This window comes from Ailuropoda melanoleuca, chromosome 17, assembly GCF_002007445.2.
Source record: "Ailuropoda melanoleuca isolate Jingjing chromosome 17, ASM200744v2, whole genome shotgun sequence".
NCBI classification, from domain to species: domain Eukaryota; kingdom Metazoa; phylum Chordata; class Mammalia; order Carnivora; family Ursidae; genus Ailuropoda; species Ailuropoda melanoleuca.
In genome coordinates this window covers 29,712,382-29,728,342 of record NC_048234.1, presented here as the reverse complement: position 1 = coordinate 29,728,342, position 15,961 = coordinate 29,712,382, and the positions used below count along the sequence as shown (strand labels likewise).

General features: G+C 42.5%; 1 long non-coding RNA gene across 1 annotated transcript in view; it reads right to left on the bottom strand.

Moving 5' to 3' along the window:
• LOC117796969 overlaps nt 1-15,961 on the bottom strand; it is a 119,822-nt gene that overhangs the window by 12,194 nt on the left and 91,667 nt on the right. The gene's annotated exons all lie outside the window — the stretch shown is intronic.

The following is a 15,961-nucleotide window of genomic DNA, read 5'->3' as shown; positions in this document are numbered from 1 at the left end:
TGTTCCATGATTCATTGCTTGCATATAACACCCAGTGCACCATGCAATATGTGCCCTCCTTAATACCCATCACTGGCCTATCTTCTTATCCACAATAAAAGCCTAAACTCTGTCCAGATATTATGCTCCAGAGGGGAAGTACGCTCCAGGTGGTGGCTATGGGAAAGTGCTTTTGAGGAAAAAAATATAAGGGAAAGAAAAGAGATTGCCAGAAACTGAGAAAGGACAGAGATTGGCAGGTGCCTGAATTTGGTGTCAATGTCCTAGAAGTGGCAAGTCCTCAGGAGCTGCAGGGTTAAGAAGTTATAGAAAGGGATGTTGAGACAATCTCCCCAAGGTTGGTTGGGCAAACTGTCAAGATGGCACTAAGTCTTCTGTGGCATTAGCCAAGTAACATTTGTCTCCTAAGTATGGTTCGTTCACATTACCCTTTAGTAAACAGAAAAATGCTAGAATAATTATACAGCCATCTACTCCTCAGAAAATGGGCATGAAACTCAAACAATGAGGACCACTTTTACTATTACCAAGTTGATGGGCTCAAGCTATGTCTATAAAAGGAAGTATTTTTCCAGCCCCTTATTATTTGGTCCCTTCATCCCATAGTATTTTTTTCTACACAACTGATAGTGTGAGGCCAATAATGAAAAGCAAGCCCAATGATTTCCCCAGAGCTGCTTCTACTGGCTTCATGGAAGACATTCCCCAATGGACACAAACAAGAGCTCCTTATTCTAGGGGCCCATGTACCCTAATAGCTCAGTCTCAGAAGTTAAAGAAGGCCTTATCTAGTTAGGATGAATAAGCATTACTGTAGAGCATTATGTTGTAGGCTTCCCAAAGACGTTAGGTATCAACACGAAGTACAAGCAACTACCACCAAACACAGGCATCTTCTGTCCACTTACAGGTTGTTTTGTCTCCCAGGTACTGCTGCTTTATCCTCACTGTTAAAAGCAGCTGATAGGCAAATCATATCAAGATATTTGCCTTGAACTCATCCCATGGGTTCCTGGAGTCAGCTCAGAACAAGGTGAGTTGAAACACTAGATCCACCTTCCTTCCTTCCTTCCTTCCTTCCCTCCTTCCTTCCCAGTTTCAGATATTCAGACAGACCGAAGCATGTCCACCTAACTGACAAAGTGAATCTATTTGATAGTTTACAAAAAGTCATTTTGGCACGCGCACACCAATCTTCCTCCAGTGCACAGTAATATCTCAGGAGGCAAAAAAAGTTTTTGAGAAAATTCAATTTAATAAAGGAGTAGGAAAGGTTAGAAGAGTCTAGTCTGAACATTCACGCTGATTTATTATCCATGGGTCTGTTACCAAATTGCCCCATGAACAATCTACATAATTATCCTTAGATACTTAGAATAGAGCCAATAAACGATAAATAAACAGGGCTTCGGGTCATAAAATCAAAAAACACCTAGTTGTTCCCACTCACTAGGTGAATGTGTATCTCTCACCTGGAGAAGAGACACCTGCATCAAAATTTCTCTGGGCTCCGTCACTCAGGTTTAACCCTCATAAATAATAGTGAAGACATTCATACCACCTTGGGTTACTCTACCCCCTTTCTTCCTGGGAGGCCAAAATACTTCACCTACACCAGCATTTATCCCTGTTGAGACAGGAAGATAGAACCAAAATAATCAGCTACTTGGTAGGCTCTCCAATCCCTTCTCTCTGTTTTGGATTCTTCCTCAGCCAGAATCTGGTCTCCTGCTACCACATCTCTCAAGCCTTCCATCTGCAAAGAACCTCATCTAGATATAAATCAAAATCCAAACACTTCTTCCTGACTGAGATGCTCATAGTTCAGTCACACATTGCTCGACTGTGGCAAAGTGGAAACCATTTTTCTCAACTCAGTGAGTTTAGAAACTGCTATAAGTGAAAATATGGGAGAGAAATTAACATTTTAATCCCAACTTAAAATTTTGCCTGCGCTCTGATTCAGGTTCCAGGACAGTTGCAGGCAAGAGTCTCAGGCAGGATCCCCTGAGCTCAGCACAGAAACACAAATGTTTTTGTTTAACTTCTAGACTGTTGAAAACTCTCCAGATTGGATATTCCCTTTGTGTATGAGAAATTAATTCATGAGAGTCTCACTTTTGGGAGCCATGAAAAGTGATAAAACAGCCTTGTTTTGTATGTTTTTTAAGTGACTTTTTGAATAATCTACTTTCCTAAATCTCATCTGTCTGTTGTTTTCCCAGGATTTGCCCAAACTGTGGCAGAGAGACAAGTTCCCTATCCTTCACAGCAAAGGAAGATCTGCTACTTGCAAGTTCAACAGCCACAAAGATACGAACAGTAATACAGCACACTGCTCCTTTGTTCTGTATTTCAAGAAGTGTACTGGACCATGTTGATGCCCAGATGTTAACTCGGAGAGTCAGGCTTTAGAATGCTTTTCATTTACATAAAGAAATAATGAGCCCAATCATTCTGGAAGGGAGGGAAATTGCAGGGCCATTGAGAGGACCTGTCCCTGTGCAGAGCACTGCTTCTTGGAGCCCAGGGAGTGAGTGGACAAGTAGCATGAGTTTGGACATGCGTAATACCCTCCCAGCACTACTGGGCAGAGCTGCCCCAGGCAGTCAGCGTCAGTGTCTACTCTGCCGTCCAGGTCCCCCCTATCTCCCAGATTAGGGGAGTCTCAGCCTGGGTAATATCACCCCTAAATCTTCCCATCACTACTACTTTCCTCATAGTGTTTCCATTGCATAGATGGTCTTCGGTTGTCATTACCTTATAACAAAACAAAACAAAACAAAAACAAAAACAAAAACAAAAACCTTATACATCCTTCTGGTCGTTTCCTTTCTAAAGCAGATCTCCACACCAAGTAAGACTGAATCTTCTTCTGAACCATCACCCACCCTATAGCTTCAACATCCATCACACATTACAGCATTAATTAATTAAGTATGTGGATCTCTTGTCTGCGCTTCCTGATGGCAGGTACCTTAAGGGCAAGGACTGTATACTTTTTCACTCTTTTATCTGCATCCTCTAACAGCCAGCACACTGTCTTGGACATAACAGCTACTCGATAAATATTGACTGAGTGAACGAATAAATGAATACTTTAAAGAGTCCCCCAGAAGCCAGGGTTGATGTCAGAGAGAAGTAATGAATGACTGTAAGGAGGATTCAGCCAGGGAGGTGGTCAAATTCAGCCCCAGCTCTAGGCACTACAATTGGGAGATTACCTTATAATGAGTATGTAAGATTTTATAATTTGTCGCTAATCGGCTGCTTCTGCAGTAGTGCATTTCTTCCCAATGGGCATCTCTCTAACTAGTGAGGAGGAAAAACTGCCCATGTAACTAGCTCTCAAGACCAAAGAAGAGAATTGGATTATTCAAGGAGTATAAATGTTCGTGCTTTGGGACTCCATCAAGAAATAGGGTGAAGCCTGGGTAGATCCTGAGCATTGGGCTCATGAGTGCTCTAATGATCTTGCAGCTTTTCATATTTTCATTGATTTTCATGAAACAAAGTCCTGACTTCCTTAGAAAATGAAGAGTGCATGTGGGGAGGGAAGAAGGAGACAGGACATCTCCTAAAGATTACTAGTTTTGCCCTGATAGCCATTCTACCCTTCCTGAACTTCCCTAGACACATGGTTGCCCAACTGAAGACTAAGTTTCTCAGCCTCCCTTCTGGTTTGGTAGAGTCAGATGGCCGAGTTCTATGCCATGGCCTGGGAGGGGTAACCTGCATAACTTCCAGGTCATGCTTTTGAGTGGAAACTCTGTCTTTCTCTCTGCCCTTCCTTCTGGGTGGGGCACAGACACATGGTAGTGAGACATCATTGCCCATCCTGATGAAGGGATACTAGACTCACAAAACAGAAAGAACTCTGGGTCCCTGAATAACCTCTTCAAGGACTGCCCTTCCTCTGGACTCCCTGCCAACCTGGATTTTCATATATAACGGAAAGAAACGTCTATCTGGTGTGAAGCACTGTTACATGGTTTCTGTAGAAGCAGCTGAGCCAGTATTCTGATTAACACAACATGTCAACAAGATTCTATGTGGCATCCTTAGTTTTAGAAAATTAAAGTGAATTTAAATGAGTGGTAAAGTAAGTGTGTGTGTGTGTGTGTGTGTGTGTGTGTGTGTGTGTGTGTGTGGCTAGTGACAACACAGGTTTTGCAAACCAGCATTGGTAATCAATCATCAAGCATTTGTTAATGGTCTAGGAATTCTCTAGACTACCAAGAATCCTCATACCAAGTCTGGATTTGATAAATTTTACCTAACTGAAATCTGAGTCAAAGACACAAATGAGTAAGAAAGTAAAAAATAGCCAAGGATCATCTTATTTGTTATTTTTTTTTCAATGCCTAGCACCTAGAATAGTTCCATAATATTGTACTGTGTTTTATCAAATAAATAGATGGGTAAAATCCTAAGCATGCCTAGAGCACCTCCTATGTACCAAATACACATTTTCTTTAAAGAGTTTAAATTCACATTGAATGAAATAAAACACTTCCTTGATCCATTATAAAAAATGACAGCTAATTACAGTATTATATTCACTGCGACTTCTTTCTCACTAGGAAACCAAAAATGAGGTAAAGATGAGGTTTCTCCATCATACTTGAACTGTACAATATTTCAGACCAGAAACAAGGACCTTTTTCCCACCACATAAAACCATTGTGAAACCAGGAGTCAAAGGATGTCACTATTCAACTTTGTAGCTATGGCTTAACTAATACATTCTGAACTAAAATCACCCACAGTAAATGCACTGAGACAGATTATAATGGATGTTTTATAAGTTTTGCTTAAATTGCCTGATGAATTGAGAATTTCAGAATTAAGTATATTAAATGGGCATAAAAAAAGGAATCATTAGCATCATAAAAGATTTCACACAGGTTTAGAAATTAGCATATAATTTACAAAAGGAAAGGAAAATTGGGGAAGATAAGAACTAAGGCTTGACAAAAGTAAGTACTGACTGTTGATGTAATATCCAAAATCATGAAGATCTAAGAAGTTTAAAAATATAGATAACATCTGCTCTCAATCGAGTGGGATTCATTTGCTAGGAAATTTGCCAAAGACACAAACAGCCTAAAAATCTACATGTTATAAATGCTTTGTGATTGTTTTGATTGGTTTGGCTTTCCTCAAATAACTGGAATTTTAAAAATTGGACAACAGATTCCAGGTCACTGTATTTATTACTAACGACCTCTTGGCTGTCATTCGTCTCTTTCTCCTTCTGTCTGCTTTTTCTTCTTTTCCTATTCTGCTTGAAGACACAATTTTCCATTTAATGATGACAACAACGTAAACTGTATAAATATGTTAAGGTTCCAAAGCACTACTACGATTCTCTCCATTCATCCTCACAACCCTCCCGAGGGGTATAAAGGATGAGTATTAGGAGTCTTGATTTTCCTCAATTTACCAATGATAAAAATCGGTTCAGAGAGGTTTGACTTACCTTAGGCCTGACAGATTTAGAATCCAGGGTTCCTAACGCGCTCTACACAGTTGCCTTCTAGACTCTAGACTGTCAGTTCAATGGAAATCACTGAGACCCCTCAGCTTTTAGAGCTCACCATGCCAACTTACGACAATGTGAATATCCATTCACTTATCAAAGTCTCTTGAGCACCTACTATGTGCCAAGCGCTGTGTTAGAGACGATGTACTCATTAGTGAACAAAACGAACAGGGTCTGCCTCCTCCCGGATCTTACCATCCACTGAGGAAGAAAATTATTCAATAAATACACTAACAAATATGGATGCATTTATATGCTCTGATAGAAGTGTAGGGAATGCAAAGCCCAGAGGGCTTGAAGATGTTAAAGGACAGGATCTTATTCAGATGGGACTGTGTGTGTGTATGTGTGTGTGTTTGAGAAGCCATTTGAGCTGAGACCAGCAGGAGAGTAAAGAAGATGTAGAGTGAAGAGAGGGGAAAGTAGACCTGTGGAAAAAAAATCAGGATGTGCAAAAGCTCTGAGTGCCTAAAGCTTTCCAGGAACTAAAGAAGAAACGAAAAGCCAGTGGAGCTGCCTTTTCCCCGCACAAGGGATGAGAATTTTGTGAGTTCACACAGGAGTTTGTAGGCCATGTTGAAGTGTTTGGGTTTTACTCCAAGGACAAAAAGAGCTACTAGAGCTCAGGGAAAGCATGATGCAATTTATGTTTTAAAAGATTACGTAGCAAGGAGGGCACGTATTGCATGGTGCACTGTGTGTTATACGCAACTAATGAATCATCGAACTTTACATTGGAAACGGGGGATGTACTGTATGGTGACTAACATAATAAAGCATCATTTAAAAAAATAATAAAAAATTTAAAAACAAAAAGATTACTCTAGGGGTGCCTGGCTGGCTCAGTGAGTACGGCACCTGACTTTTGATCTCAGGGTCATGGGATGGAGCCCCACATTGGAGGTTGAGTTTACTTAACAAAAAAAATAAATAAATAAAATTTAAGATTACTCTAACCTCTTTGTAGAGAATTAGCTGGAGTAGGGCCAAAGTATCAGCAGAGAAACAAACCAGAAGACTCTTGTCATTCATGCACAAGATGGCAGTGACTTAGGCTAAGACAGCGGTGAGGGTAATTGAAGTAAATGGCTTTAAGATATATTGAAGGTGGAAATGAAAAGACCTGATCTAGAGGGGAATCGAGGCTGGCTCTCAGGCTTCTAGAAGTATCACTCCTGAGGTAATTTTAGCCACCCAAATATTCTCCTTGCTGCCATATTCACAGCAGGGCCCTCATGAGCACGTAACTTGAGATAATCAGATTCCTCTCCCAGGCTTATTGACATATCGTTTCTTATTTTAGGCTGCAGCAACCTGGTGGTATATTTAACAGGAATTCATCCTTCTCATATTTATATTGAGATTGTGTTAGAGCACATAAAGATGTATTTATACATCTGAAAGTGTGAGGAAAAAAGAACTAGGTTTTTAACAACTTTCTGCAGAAAGACACAGATATGATCTGGGGTTATTTCTACACAGGAAGGAAAAAAGCACCCCCCCATTCTAAGACAGAAGACAAGTCTAATTCTTCCAATTCATGTACGTCCTTTAAAAAATGAAAGCATTCCTTGGAGGAAAACCACTGAAATGGAAAGTCCTCCTGCCTAGCTATCCCCCATCATATATATACCCCAGTTCTTTCCATTCTCCAATAAATACTAACGTGGCCCTCGTTTCTTTTTATGCCCCAGGTTGGATGAAGAGAATTTAATGGTACAAAAGATAGACACTGCTAATAATGATAATAGGTAATATGGGTACGTGCTTTATAGTTTACACATGGCTTTTACATCTATTAACTCACTGTGGTCCTTTTAATTGAAAGGCTATGTCCATTTGAAAGCTAAGAACATCAGGCACTGTCCTTAGTGTTTTTTATGGATTCACTCATTTAAGCCTCACCATGGCTTAATATTCTAAGGGTTTGGGGAAGCACAGAAGTATCCCCTTGATGAGGCTGCACTCAGAGCCATACACGTACAAAGTGTTGGAATTTGGAGCATTCTGCAGACGGTCCTGTTTGAGCTCACGTGGGGTTTTAGGTGCTTCTAGGTCATAAAAGCATCTGTTCTAGGACAGGCTGCTACCCCCTGTTGTTCTTCACATGGGGCAAGCATGAAGCCCATCTTGTACAAACAGGTAACCTGAGTTTAGGCACCAGCTGTTTACGTCAATTGCTGGGAGCGCCAGCTGCCTAACACCTCAAGACCTCAGCAGCCCATAGGAGTCTGTACCCTCACCCCCCACCCCTTCGCCCCTGCCTCTACTGGAAGAGGAAGCCACCTATCTCATGAGATGTTGAGACTGGGGACAGCTGCCTTCTCCCAGTGAGATGAAGACAGTGGCTCCCAGTTTGAGCCAGCCTGCACCAGCCATTGTGGGATAATCACTCAGAGCCAGTTGGGGACAATTCTGTGTGTCATTCTACATATCCCTATTCTTTTTTTTTCTTTTAAGATTTTATTTATTTATTTGACAGAGAGAGACAGCCAGTGAGAGGGAACAGAAGCACAGGGAGTGGGAGGTTCTTAGCAGAGGAGCCTGATGTGGGGCTCGATCCCAGAATGCTGGGATCACGCCCTGAGCTGAAGGCAGACGCTTAATGACTGCACCACCCAGGCGCCCCAACACATATCCCTATTCTTAAGACACAAATACCCCCGCGTACAGATGAAGAGACAGAGATACAGAAGGATACGAGAGTCTGCCCAAGATGGTTCAGAGCCTATATGGAGCCCCACCACTTTGATATCTGCCTTTCTACCATCTGGGAAAGCACAACAGGGAAGCAACACCCAGCCTCTAGGGTAAATGCCAGATGTGGGCCTGGCCAGGGCTGGTGACCAGGCTAACACCCCATAGTTGTCCAGTCCTGGAGGACCAGAACCAGAGCACGAGGACCTGATTGAATGCCCAAGCCTGCAGCCCCTCACCACGGTGAAGATCAGCTAGATAAGAACCAAAGAGGAGGCAACCCAGTGGATGGCCCAAGGTTTACCTGTAGATTTGTACGCCTACACACCCTTACAATCTGCCCCCCCCCACATACACACTAATTTTTGTTCTGCTGCTGTCCTTGCAGGGAGATACAGATCAGTTGTCCCATGTATGACCTGGGGTCAGGTTTCAAGAAAGAGCGCACCTTGAGCCATGCGAGCTTATGACTGATGAGGAAAAAGTCTTAGAGCAAGAAGAGTGACACTTTGAGAGCTCTTCAAAATACCATCATCTACCTCAAGTGAAGCCTCAAATAAAAATATAGAACTTATCTAGAACTCGCTAAGAAGTGGCAATGTAGCCTATGACGAATTTCAACAGTATCAGGGGACTTGAGCTCCAGTTCTAGCTAATGGTGTCCGTGGTCCAGTAATTTCACCTCTCCGGGCCTGTTTCTCATCATAATAAAAGGAAGAGGATGCATGGACTGATCAACCTGGTGTTCTATGGCTCTTTGCTGGAGAAAAAGGACAATACGTGTGCACACACACACACACACCATATTACTCTTCTAATAAATATGTGATCAAACAGACCTGGAAAGAAATTTTCTACAAATGTCAACTGTCAAAATGCAAAGAGACTCTTCAGACATCCGGTCCCAAACTCCCCGTCCTCCGTAGCGCGCACATTTCTGGACATTCATTAGCAGACGTGATGATAAGAGGATGCCACAATATTAGTCCTGAATTGCAGGGCTTAGTTCCCATAGGCAAAGCCTCCAGGAAAAGTTATCTTAATTAAAAAGGAAAATGGTTGGTCAAAATTAAATATTGCCAAGATGCAGCCCATGGGAGACAGACAGGAATATCTTCACTCACGTTTTTCATCGGAGCCCCGAATAATAAATGGATGGTTAGCACTTTCTTACTCATCTTAGTGAGTATGCTCTCTTAGTGTCAAAAGGGATCATACCTTCCTTTAATCAACCCTTTTCCTTTCTAGATCTCTCTCTCTGAATTTAAGAGTACCCATAATTCAAAGGGCACCACCAGAGACTCAAGAAGGTTTTAACAGAGAGAGACCTCTCAGAGAAGCCACATGGCTTGGGAAGCTAGTCCCAAATTAAATCGTTCCCTGACTGGTCCATAGATGTCTGGATAACCAGACAGACCGGTTGGTTTATTTCTCAATTTTTTTTTTTCTTAAAGAAAGCCAGATGCCATTAGGAGCCTCCCAGAGTTATTAAGACTAACTCAAGAAGAGTTCATCTACTCAGAAATTCATTAACTGTCAATCCTTTTATATACATAATAGATCAAAATTGATAGCAATAATTAAATTTTAATTAGGAAATTTCCTAATGATAGATTTTACAGGCTCCTTTAAATACCATCTATATATGCTTTCATTTATTTATTCAACAAACATTTTTGAGGGCTAAATATATGCCATGCTCCCTCCATACTATGCAGAAAATGAGTTCGTGAAAATACACCTGTGACCTATCTAATTTACTCATGGGGCAAAGTGTGGTTCCTAAGAATATGTTTATAGAGTTCGCTATTCACAAAACATCACACGCCATCAGGGTATTCTTTGTCTGTTTTCCAAAGACTAGGACCTGGAAAATAATATCCAAGTTTGATCTCAATTTCGTGGACAGGGCAAATACATTCCCTGTCCAGGAAAACAGGTTCTGGTTTCCGATAGTCTGTGTGACTTGGAAGATTTTGAGTTGATTCGCAGGAACTGTGTTATTTTGTTATTTATGTCATTTCTGTTTCAAATAGCATACAGTTGTACCCCAGGAATGATCAAAATGCCAAAAGTAATTTCAGGCATTCCAGAAGATTAAGAAATTGAAAGCCAAATATCTGGGGTGAAGGCAAGTGTATAAGAAGTGTTTTATCCAAACTTTTATATAAGAATATTATTGTCTGCATGTGCCAACCCAAGACGTCTAGGTTTCACGCCCATGCTTTTTCCGTACAAATGGCCCATATAATTAACAAAGCGAAATATAAGAGAAGTTGTTTTCTTTTGAACCTCTTTATCATAGATGCACATCCTTCCGCCCATCTGCCCGCCCATCCAGTTGCTCAAAATCCTACATTGGTAAGAATCCCTGTGGCCATTTGCTTTCTACTATTTTACACGTGGGAGAAAAGGAGTTTTGAAGGGGTCACGGCTTGCCCCAAATCACCAAATTAGTGGCAGAGGTGTGAGTAGGCTAGCCCTGTAACTTCAAACCACGGACTCTCCACCCAGAGCTGTTTCTATGGCTTCATATGGCCACACTCAACTTGTAGCATCTGAGAGTAAAACCTCAAAAGAAGGATGGACTCCATCCCTTCCCTCGAGGAGCCGACGAGCTTGTTACAGAAGAGAGGGTGCTCGTGTGGTTTTCCCTTCGAGGCTTCCCTTGGCTTCCTTTGTTCTTCACCAAGAAGGACTGACTCTAATTCATGATCTACAGTTCTCGGGGTGCGTCACCCAAACCAGACTGCCTCGAGCATCCATAACAAAATCAATGTGAAATACAGCATCCCAGAGTCACTGCTCATGCGTGGGCTTCCCTGAGCCCCGTCTCTTCCTTCTAAACGTTTTGACTGTCTTTTACACCAAGTTGTAAAAAATGTATCTTTAATCACCACCATCCCCTTCAGGATTTCAAAGGACGAACCTAGCAGTTCATCTTAGAGATGCAAACAGTTCCCTGACTTGCCCATTTATCTCAAGTCACATGTAGAAAGTTCCTTGGCAACTGCTCAGGGGAACAAAGGTGAAACCTCCAATTAAGAATGACTTATGTGCACTCCTCCAGCCACGAGTCGCCCTGCCTTGTTAACCTCCTTTGCCCTGCTTTAAGAGGTGGGAGCCCATGTACTCAAAATTCATTTATTCCTGTTATGGGTAATTATCTCAATTTCTGATGATGCCTCTAGCTATTGAAGAGTGATGATATGCCGGTGAGATGTTTCTCTCCACTCGGGAAGAAAGTATGAAGGACTGTGTGACACGGATGAGGTCTCAGTTCACAAACATGGCAAATTAATAGGCATCTTTTAAAGTATAAGATTCAAATTTAAACTTCCCAACAGGGAACTTTTTATGTCTTGACTGCGTTCTTTAAATCTAAATGAGAGTAGGGACGTAAAGAACTATGACAGCAAGTTTTGTGGTATCAAGGTATCACCTTTAGTAGAAGAGACAATTATACTACTACCCTGAGTGAATGGGGGGCCTCTGAGATGAGGTTCCATCCCAGCTCTTACTTTCTCTCTGTCTCTATCTCTCCTGCCTTTCCTAGCTACACGTCTTTAAAAATTGTCGCTGTCCCCCCTCGCTCACATCTGAATGTACATACCGCCATTTGCCTTTGGTCCACGTTCTTCATTAAAACTGCCCTCTCTGGGGTAACATCATCCCTGTGGCTAAATCCACAGACCATTGTCAATCCTTCTTTTATATAATAGAGGCCTCGTGGGGGAACTTCTCTTAACCTTGAGCTCTGGAAGAAATTGCCTAATCTCCCCTAATTCCATGGCCTGTGGAAGCCCAAAGCCCTTCCAAAGGGCTGTGTGGAAACAGCCAACGTGTGTGAAAAGCCTACGGCGCACCAGCCCACGTCTAACTCATTGAATCCTGACGACAGTCCTGTGCGCTGGGAAGTACTGGTATCTCATTTTGCAGATAAGGAGACTGAGACTTAGCGTGGTTCCAAGGCTGATAAATGGGGACCCAGACTCCCACCCGGGCAGGCTGGGCCCGCCTCCAGCCGCCTCTGTCACCCGCGTCTGCCAGGCCTCCTTTGTAGCTTCAACTGCAGGGTTCTCACCTACTCTCCATTCCTTCCCACACCTTCTCCAGCGTGAAACTAAGCCCCTCTTTCAGTTTCTAGAAAAATAACAATCATCACTTCAATGGAGCACAAATTTATGACATTTTATAGAATTTCTGTGATGTTCCATGATAGGGTACCATCACAAACAATCTGGGGCCCCTGGTTATTTCCCTGGTTCTTTCCCTTCTGTCTCCTTTCCTTGCCATCCCTTCCAGAATTATTGCAAGACCTCCGAATTCTCCTTCCATCCTGAAGACCAGCTTTTCCTTCTTTTGAAAACCTGACATGTGTTATCAAGTATTTATCAACATTTCTCTCCTCCCCCCCCCAAACAACCCCATATCTCTCTGCAGTGAGCGTTCTGGTCCCACCTGTCAGACAAGTAGTAACAATAAACCCTGCCCCCCAACTCACAGCAGTTTTTGGACCCGAAGCAGCATGTCTGAATCTTTGGCAGACATGGAGGTTGTTGGGGTTAATGTAGAGCATGAAATCAGCCATAATACCTGGCTTGCTAAAAATGTAACACGGAGGCCACTGGGGGCGACGGAATGTTTCAGAGAAGGGCATAGGCCTTTGGAATGCCGAGGCCTGTGTGACCACTCTGCTGTAAGAATGCCGCGGGGAGTTGCCCTTCCCAAAGCTTTCTTAGTCCAAACCGCTGCCCTGTGATCTAAGAGATGTATGCATTGTCCCTTAGGCTATGTTTCGCAGAACTCGTAGAACACACAGATTAGCATATTGTGTCCTTACAGTAAACAGATCCTTCGAGTTCCAGTAAGACCCCTGGTCACATAACACGTGCTTGAGAAACAGTGATAAAAATTTATGATTATCCTGAAGGACCAATAAAGGCGGGAGCAAAGAAGAGCAAAGGGTCTTCCTCTCTGAGCATCAACCCCCTTGCCTTCTCCTCTCTTCCACAGCAAAGTTTGGAGTAATCATTCATCCGCCGCCATTCCTTGACATATTCTCTAAAGTTTTGCCCTTTCAGGTGTCATGGTCTCCTGATTTTTCTTCTGCCCTCCTCAGTTATTCTTTCTAGGCTTCTTTTCGGGTGATTTCTCTTCTGGTCATTCCCTACATGTTAGTGTTTTCCAGGATTCTTCCCCAAGTCCTCTTCCTTCCTTACCTAACATGTTGACTCCAAAATACCGTATTTACAATCATGGTGTCAGTCACAACCACACCACCCACATTTATCTATCTCCAGCTCTCACTTTCCTGACACAGCTGACTGGACTATTCCATGGATCCCCATTTCCCCTAAATATGCCAAACACCTCACACCCCAGTTCTCCAAAACTGAATGCACTTCCTCCAAGACCTTCTTCCCCTGGGATGCTCTCCCTCTACACTGCCCTTGGCCAGTGCCTAAGTTGGGAACTCAGCCATTTCCCTGACTCCTCCTTACCCCATTTCTTGCCAGTCAGGCCCCAAAGACTTCTCATTCTCTTAGAAAGCTCTCTAATCCATTGATTCCACTCCTGTCCAGTCAGTGTCACGTCACACTGACATGTGGGTTTTGCCCATTTGAGTCAGTTTTCTACGTGGCTGTCAGAGACACATTTCTAAGAGGCAATTTGGGTCTTTCGTGGCCTCACCGAAAACCCTTCCCCTTGCCTTGAGGATAAAGTTGTGCCTTGTCTGGCCCCCCACGATGTCAGCAGCCTTGTGTCTCCATGGTGCTCCTGCCTCTGGTCCTTCTCGCACTGTGTGTGCCAACCAAAGGGAGCAGCTTTCATTTCAAATAAGTCATGCTCTTTCTCAACCACAGGTTTTCCAAAAGGCTGTTTCCTTGCTGACGACACTCCTTTTTCCTCTTACCCAGACTTCCTTTGGGAGACCATTTAGGTATGACTTTCTCAGGAAGGCTTCTCTGACTCCCCGGGCTGCGTCAGGTGTCCCTGTCCTACATATTTTACTTGCAGGTGAGAGAAGCCCCCACTCAAATCAATTTTTAAAAATTATTGATTCACATAACTGAAAAGTTTATAGGCCCAACGTTAAGCCTGGTTAAATTCAAGGACTCAGATGGTCTCATCAAAATTGTGTCTTTCTTCATGATCCAATTCCCCTTCCTCTGTGTTCAGCTTCATTTTCATATAATTTCTCCACTTTGATGGCAAGGTGGTCATGGGCAGCTCTAGGATTAAACTCCACCAGTTTAGCAAGCCAAGATGAGAGTGCCTTTTCCTGACAATTCCAGCTAAAATCCCGGGAATTCCCGTCACCAGCCAGTCCTGGATCCCACGTCCCGTCCTGAAGTTGGCAGGCTGGCAGTGGAAGAGGGCGGATTCCCCCAAGGAAAATTAGGGTGCTATTCTCAGGAGTGAGGGGAGGTGCTCAGAGCCAGCAGACAAGAATTAGATAGATAGACAAACAGATATGATAGATATGATAGGTAAGTTGATAGATGAAGAGAAAAAGAAAAGATAATGTTTAGTTCTCTACATTACCCTTTAGAGTTATTAGATACATTGACTATAAGAATATGACTTTTTGTTTCCTCGTTCCTCCAAAGGACCCCTTTGAGAAACATGCAGCATTGGCTGAAAAATGGTAAAGGAAGGGAACAAGGAGAATACTGTCAGACTAAATTTCTTCATGAGATCTGAGCCCTATCTTTACTTTGTACCCACACCAGCCGATGAGTTTCATAAGCACTTGTTAAGCAGATAAATGAGAGGGTTAATGCTGAGTGGCCAACGCTTCCGGAGTGGAATCCTGAATATCTAACCTCTGTCTTCCATCTCAGTGCCATATATCTCTTATCTCTTGAGAGAAAGACACAGCAACAGGAGACATTAGCTTCTAAGTAGGGAATAGTGAGGTTGGGCAAAGGAGCCTGCCCCATTAACACTAAGTGAAATAACTCAGGGTTCTTGAGAAGTGAGATGTGTGGGTGTCATCAGATATATAGGAATTTTGAAAGAAAAAAATTATTAAAAGAAAATCTGGTTTTAGGAGGTGTGAAAGACATAAAACTAAAATTCCTTTTAGAGAAGCATTTCCCAAGTAGTTTTCCCAAGTAGTTTTGGGGGTTTCATTTCTTTGTTTTTAATATTGTTATGGTTTCTAAGGTAGGTAAACTCAAACTAAGTGACTTGCACTATAGCATTTCCAAGCTGTTCACAGTTCAACTTCTACATATGGTCAATAAATCCCAGAACCATCATGCTTCCATGAAACTCCTTCGAGTTTCAAAATGATCATGATCAAATCCTATGAAATTTCTAAGTCTCAAGGAAAGATAACATACTAATAAGTATAATAGGCTCATCAGTCTCTGTTCTCCGATTCAGATAGAATTCTTTGGTTGGACTTTTTGAAAAACAGTCTTGCAAATTATGCTTGTGAAAGGACAGGCTTGGCATCTTGTCTGTAAGTCAAACTGACACAATTCTCTTACAGGGAAGGGGAAATGGCCATCCATAAAGTTCAATATTCTACTGTTATATTCATTCAATTGCTTCTGCCTTCAAGAAATTTTTTGTGCCAGAAACTATGTCAGAGACCAAGGGTACAAAAATTTGTAAGGACTATACCTACCTCTAAGAAGTCAGTCTTAAGAGAAAGAGATGTTTAAATACCTCCTTGCAGGGGCGCCTGGGTGGCACAGCGGTTGA